The sequence below is a fragment of the Peromyscus eremicus genome, chromosome 10, assembly GCF_949786415.1.
Source record: "Peromyscus eremicus chromosome 10, PerEre_H2_v1, whole genome shotgun sequence".
NCBI classification, from domain to species: domain Eukaryota; kingdom Metazoa; phylum Chordata; class Mammalia; order Rodentia; family Cricetidae; genus Peromyscus; species Peromyscus eremicus.
Window position 1 is genome coordinate 32898876 of NC_081426.1, and position 7168 is coordinate 32906043.

The 7168-nt window shown below is 48.7% G+C and overlaps 1 protein-coding gene across 1 annotated transcript in view; it reads right to left on the reverse strand.

Moving 5' to 3' along the window:
* The window catches only part of Slc2a9 (solute carrier family 2 member 9), a 153949-nt gene extending 147118 nt beyond the window's left edge, over window positions 1–6831 (reverse strand). The window contains exon 1 of the mRNA XM_059275800.1: window positions 6600–6831. The gene's annotated coding sequence lies outside the window, so the exon portion shown is untranslated. The remainder of the gene's footprint in view (window positions 1–6599) is intronic.
* Between the last annotated feature and the right edge of the window lie 337 nt (window positions 6832–7168).

The following is a 7168-nucleotide window of genomic DNA, read 5'->3' on the forward strand; positions in this document are numbered from 1 at the left end:
CCCCTAGGCTCATGGATTTGAACACCTGGTCCTCAATTGGTGGTGCTACTTGGGGAGGTTATGGAACCTTGAGGAGGTATGGTCTCATTGGGGGAAATGCACCACCAAGGATGGGCTTTGAGGGTTTATAGCCTCACCCCACTTCTTGCTCTGTCTCTCTGCTTTCTTCTGTGTGTAGATGGAAAAATGTGAGCAGCCAGGCATCTGCTCCTGCCAGCATGGTGTGTCTCCACGTTCCCCATCATTATGGAATGATAAACCAAAATAAATTCTTTCTTCTACAAGTTGCTTTTGGTCATGGGATTTTGTCACAGCAAATGCTAGAGATGGTAGCAGGTGGCAGGAGAGCCTGGCTTACTTGAGAATGTTTAAGGGGCTCATGTCGAGCTCGGAGTGGGGTGAGGGGCCAGTCCGTCAAACAGCAGAAGCCATCAAGCAGAATGTGCTTGGGCCAGAATGTGGTTCTCAATGTGTAGGTCACTACCCCCTTGGGGATCGACTGACCCTTTCACAAAACCCAGATATTTGCATTACGATTTGTAGCAGTAGCAAAATTACAGTTTTGAAGTAGCAATGAAAATAATTTTATGGTTGGGAGTAACCACAACATGAGGAACTATATTAAAGGGTCTCAGCATTAGGAAGGTTGAGAAGCACTGTTAGAGAGATCCGTATGGGTGGAGCCATGGTCATGAGGCGAGCTTACATTGGGAGCAATGTCAGGAATGTGGGTCTGTCCCCAGAGCAATGAGAATTCTGAGGGTTTCTAAATCGGGATGTGGGCTGGAAGCTGACTGAGTCAGGTCTTTATGAAGGTGGCCTGGTACTCCATGGAACTGAACTGGGAGGTTTGGGGGAGACAGAAAATGTCAAAGAAGTGGAAGCAGAATTACCCACTTCAGGCTGTAAGGGGATGATGTAGGCTAGACCAGGGTGAGGCCACTCACAGAAAGCTACCTGCAAGGTGGCCGCAGGGATGGTAGGAGATGACCCCTGCTGGACTCCTGGCAGCACGGTGCTTGATGCAGGGCTATCAGGGACCCTGTTATCACTTGGTCTGGGCTGTAAGTGAAGACTATCCCCTGCTTCCAAAACTCCCCAGGGAAGACAGCTTAAAGGGGACAGCCTAGTGCAGGGGTCAGTGCAGGGGCTTCAGCTGCAGACATAATGGCTGCCTTGAGATATAGATATATTTATCAAGGGGATCTTGGCTACAGCCCCAGAACTACAGCTAAATGACACTCGTGCAGAGTCAGACTTCCACTCAGGAGCTGTTTGCTGAACTTCATGCCCACTTTCCCCTCTCTCCACCATGGCACATCCCTCTCCACTGTGTCAAGTACTGAGTCTCCAAGTGGCTCCCTTCCTCCTGTGGTCACTGAGACTGTGACAGCTTGCTTGAGTCTGCAATGCTAGGTCTTGTTCCTACAGAAAGCTAAGACTGTTCCAAAACTGACGGGATGAGTCATGTGAATCTATGTCACCCTGTCCCCAGCCCTGGAGGGGAATCTTTGTTCAGACTTCTCTACCTCATCTCCGGCTACTTCTAGAACATTCTCTCTCCTCTCTGCTTATCTGCCCACACTTTGCCCTCAAAACCTAACCTGAGTTTGAACCTTCCCAAGAAATCTTAAGATTCTATATTTGATAAGTGGAGAAAGTAAGCTTATGACCTTTGACCCCAGGACCATGTTCACACTCTTCTGCACGGTACACTTTGCCTTCACTTCTGTGTCTCAGCATCCTCTCCAGCCACTACAAATTGAGGAACAGCTGATAGGAGGCCATCACTCTTCCTGTTTGCTCCCAGGGCAGACACTGTAGGGAGTGTGTGTGTGTGTGTGTGTGTGTGTGTGTGTGTGTGTGTGTGTGTGTTCATATGAGGGTGTGAGCTCACACGGAGTTTGGAGCACAACCTTCAGGTTCTAGTCCCCACTTTTCCACACTGTTTGAGACAGAGACTCTTTGCAGCTGTATAAGCCAGGCTTTCTGGAGACTCTCCTGCCTCCTCCCATCTTCCCTTAGGGATATGGCATAATTACAGCCTCCTTTGCCTCTCTGTCTGGCTTTTAAATTGGTCTGAGGTCATCAAGCCTGCACAGCAAGTGCTTTTACCCACCGAACCATCTCTCCAGCCCCCAATGGGCCTTCTTAAATAAAAGATTACCTTTTGTGTGTGTGTGTGTGTGTGTGTGTGTGTGTGTGTGTGTGTGTGTGTCTGTATGAATGCATGTCATGTCTTTACAGGTACCCAAGAGGCCAGAGAGGGTGTCTAAGCCCCCGGAAGTGGATTACAGGCAGTTGTGATCTGTCTGATGTGGGTGCTGGGATCCAGACTTGGGTCTCCTGGAAGCAGCACATGCTCTTACCTGCTAAGCCCTCTGTGTAGCCCCCAGTAGACAATTGTACTACCCTTTCCACGAGCCCAGACTGAGCCTCTGAATCCTTGTCAACAGATCACCATGAGTTCTCCGTGGGAACTAGACTGTGGGATGAGATGGCACTGGTGGCTCTTGCCACCGACTCAACTCTGCTGTGTTCACCACACCACCTAGGCACCGCTGCCCATTTCCTCTGCCTTCCCCACCCTGACCACCTTTTTTGATTGCTTCAACTCAGCCAGCGGGAATCACTGAGTCCATCATTGGCAGAGGAAGGGAGCCCAAGGCACCAGCACCAAACCCTTCCAACCCAGTGATGAATGAATTTCAAGTGGCAACTTTGTCTTGTATTGATTTACATCATGTTTTTTTTTAGTCGTGGGAGAAGCAGTGGTGGTAGGAGAAAGAGAAATACTTGAACATGGAAGAGACTCCTTCAGACTCCATCCAGCAGCTAGACCAGTATGTTTTTCAACCTGTGGGTTGCGACCCCCTTGTGGGGGGCGCATATTGGCTATCTTGCATATCACATATTTACATTACAATTCCTAACAGTAGCAAAATTACAGTTATGAAGTAGCAATGAAATAGTTTTATGGTTGGGGGGTCACCACAACACGAGGAGCTGTATTAAAGGGTCGCAGCACTAGGAAAGCTGAGAACCACTGTTCTAGACCAAGAAATTCCTTAGCTTGTCTTCCTCAGTATGTGTGGCACTCAGAATAGGTCCTGAGGGGATGATAAGATGGTTCAGCGAGTCAAAGCCCTCAACTCACAGAGATCCACCTGCCTCTGCCTCCCGAGTGCTGGGATTAAAGGCGGGCACCACCACTCTTCTGACTCCACAAAGTTATTCTCTGACTTCCATACGTGTGCTGTACACACATATATATCATCATCATCATCATCATCATCATAATAATAATAATAATAATTTTTAGGTATCTCAAAAAAATAGATCGTGGGAAAGCTCCTATGGCCAGGTCCTTTCTGTGCTTAAGGGGATGACTCTTCTTCAGCCAACTTCAGCCACTACCTGCTCTAACTCTCAAGTTCTCTGGCTAGACCCAGCTGCCCATTCGCTTACTCAGCAAAGTTTACATCATACTTGCTCCTAGGGGAGCGCAGCAAGGCTCAGAGAGGCGAAAGTGCTACCCCAAAGTCACACTGCATGGCTGGTACAGGGTTCAGAGGTCAGAGCCCTTGGTGCTGATGTGCTAAGCTGGGTCCCTGTCACCAGGCTTTACTCCCTCTGCCTGTCACGGAGGTTCCTGGTCTTTGCACCTTTGGGCCGCTGACTGGACATAAACCACACCCATGTCCTGCCTCCCTCCCAGTGGCCTTGGCCTTGAGCCAAGCCTTTTGACAGTCTCAGCTCAGGGACATTCCCACCTTCCCAGGACACGTGAGGTACTTTGTACTCTGCCTGGGCCAGGCCATGGGTGTCCCAGCTCCCCTCTCAGGCCTGAGCCGTTACTGAAACTGTCAGAAGCCCAGCTTCTGCGTCTGCGTCATTATGGGCATAAGCCCCACTTCCTGAGCTGGCTTCCGTACAGTTCCCCGGCCACAGATCCAGAGCCCATCACAGCTGGCTCTTTGTATCCAAAGGTTCTGCCGTTGGAGTCAAGCAGCCAAATACCAAAAATAGGGAGAAAAACTGTGTCTGTAGGAGTCAAGAGCGGGCCTGTACCCCCATGGCATTTACCCCTGGTGCATGAGCTGTCAGAAACCATCCAAAGATGCCGGGCAGTGAGCACAGGTGAGAGCCAATGCCAAGGTGCTTTATCTATGGGGCGTAAGCATCCAGTTTTCAAACCACAGCCATAGTTACTGGCATAGACAACAAAGTTAGAAAGGGACAGGGGAGCGTGAGCATTTAAGCGAGCCTGTTCTGGGGTGGCACTGTGCCAGCAGTGTGTACTTGTCTCTGGCATATGTCCTGCCCTCATCCCTGGCTCCAGACATCAAAAGGTCTGAGCTTCTCACACCTCAGCCCTCGTCCTGCTGCTGCCTCAGCCATGGGTCCCCTACAAAGGCCTCCTTCATCTGTGTGCCTCCCCTCGCCAGTTCAAACTCACAATCTGAATTTTCCCAGGCAGTCTCTGGGAGGTCCTGACTGGTTTATTCCAGTCGGGTGCCAGGCTCTCAGCCAGCAGGAACCCGAGGGAACAAAGAGCAAGGGCTTCAGTGTTCTCAGACAGATAGAATCAGGACCTCACTGTGACTGACTTACTCTATAGTTAATCAGCAGGCTACCCCCGGCTTGGAACAAGCTTCCCTCCGCGGCATAATGACACCAGCCTACTCTCCAGGATCCACTGCTCCCCTCCCCAGGGAGGAGAGTGGCCTCTGTCACCTACCTACACAAGTATTATCTGTTTGGTTTCAGTGACTCAGGTTCTTGGGGAAACACAGGCGCAGACAGGATTCAGATATGTCAAATGATTTGCTTGTGGTCACACAGCCGGGTGTTAAGACTGAAGTGTGCTGGGGCCTCTTGGACACCTCCTCACACCCCCTTTTCACCCAAGAAATTTTTATGTGGCCCAGGGTATATACAATAGGCACACAAAACCCAAACATTTACTGATAAAACCCTAAAGGGATCTATTTTAATGTTAGGTGAACGTCCAACTTTACCATGTATTTGCACACAGAAGCAAAGCTGTATACTAAGGAAATGGATGTACTTGTCCATTTTACACAAAATTTAAGTCTCAGCTGAAGGTTTGATTCTGCAGGACACGACATGTTCCAGGTCTTTCTGGGCTGTGTAGTATTTTGATTTCATTATTGTCAATGCTGAGAATATTACTTCACATAAATACATAGTACAGAATGGCAGAAGTGTGTTTGGGGCCGTTTAGAAATTGCTAGAAATTCTATCCTGAGCTTGGAGAGATGGCCCAGTGGTCAAGAGCACATGATGCTTTCGAAGAAGACCTGAGTTCAGTTCCTAGCATTCATATCAGGCAGCTCGCAACTGCCTGCAACTCCAACTCTGGCTTATGTGAATGCCTGCATTGACATGCATTGCTGTGGATACCGCTCTGTATAATAAAATGCTGACTGGCCAGTAGCCAGGCAGGAAGTACAGGCGGGACAAGCAGAGAAGAGAATTCTGGGATGTGGAAGGCTGAGGCGGAGAGACGCTGCCAGCCGCCACCATGAAAAGCGAGATGGAAGGTACTGGTAAGCCACGAGGTAACTTATAGATTAATAGAAATGGGTTAATTTAAGATAGAAGAACTAGACAAGAAGAAGCCTGCTGCAGCCATACAGTTTGTAAGCAATGTAAGTCTCCGTGTGTTTACTTGGTTGGGTCTAAGCGGCTGCAGGACTGGCAGGTAAGAGAGATTTGTCCTGACTGTGGGCCAAGCAGGACTGGAGAAAACTCCAGCTACATATTCATAGATACACACATACGCATAACAAAAAATAAAACAACCCTAGCACAATACCATCTAAACTTTCACTAATTTGATACCTCTATGCTGAGTCATGACAGTATGAAAATACTAAAAGTTTTGTTTCCATAATTAAGTCAATTGTGTTTCTACAAGAGCAGAAAACTTGGTTCTTACAGTTTAAAACACCATGAGTCACAGCACAAAGGAGTCTCAAATCTGAGCCTGTGGGTTTTTTGGCAGAACTGGTGGTGGCATTGAGCACGAGAGCATGCCCAGAGCAAGGCATGCATGTTGTACGTTCAGATCCAATGCTGCAGTGGCCACATCATACAACATGGGTGAACTCACTGCCAGAAGCAACTCAGATTCATTACCTGTTTGATTTTGAATTAATTTTTGGTCATTCTGTGTTCAAGTCCCTTTACCGTTGCCAATGTTTTTGTGACACCCCACCCCCAAATACACACACATTCAGTCACATGACTATATACAGGTTTGGGACCCACCAGCAAGCTCCAGTTGGCATTCTGACCATCTCAAGAGGCCCTTGTTTGAATAATCTGGAGAGGCAGAGTATGAGCTCTGGAGCCAGAATCCTGGGTCAGTTGTATGACACAGGTCAAGAACCTTCTGGACTATTTTCACCAACAGGCTTCAAGCATGACATGACATGTTCAGTGGTTGCTGGCCTGGTCACAGGCAAACCGCAGCTCGACATCCCCTTCCAGCAGTGAAATGGGTGTCAGGTTGTGCTAATTTAAAGATGTGAGTGGAACAGGGCCTGAGCCCCACTCCAAACAGCACTCACCTTCACTTCAGGGCTGCAGGATCACATTCCTAGCCACACACTCTTCTCTATGCTGGAGAGTCACAGCACTGCCAGCCCCCTCTCTCTCCAGGGCCATTAGCCCCACAGTCCACAGCTCTCCATCCTGACTGCTGGCAGTCCACTCTACTGGTGACACTCGGCTGGCTGGCTCACTGTTCTCAACTCTGGTTTCTGATGAAAAACCTACTGTGTTCTCATCAGAACTGACGATGACTCATTATTCTCAACACGGAAATGCAGGCTATCCCCTTGCTTGATTGCCGCAGGGGCCAATAAGAAAAAAGACAGAAATGGGCGAGAACTGCTTATGCAACCAGCCTGGAGCACGCAGACAGCCTGGGGCATGCCAAAGCCTGACGACCAGACCACTTGCAGAGATCTGAATAGTTGAAGTAAATATACTAAAGATGAGTTAGGGTTGCTGGGAGCCTAATTCCAGATGGTCTGATAACCTGGGATGGATGTGTGAAGTCAGCACAATGAAGAAACTATAATCACCTATTTCAAACAAGTGGCCCCGAATAGCTTGGGCTGTTTTTATTTATACT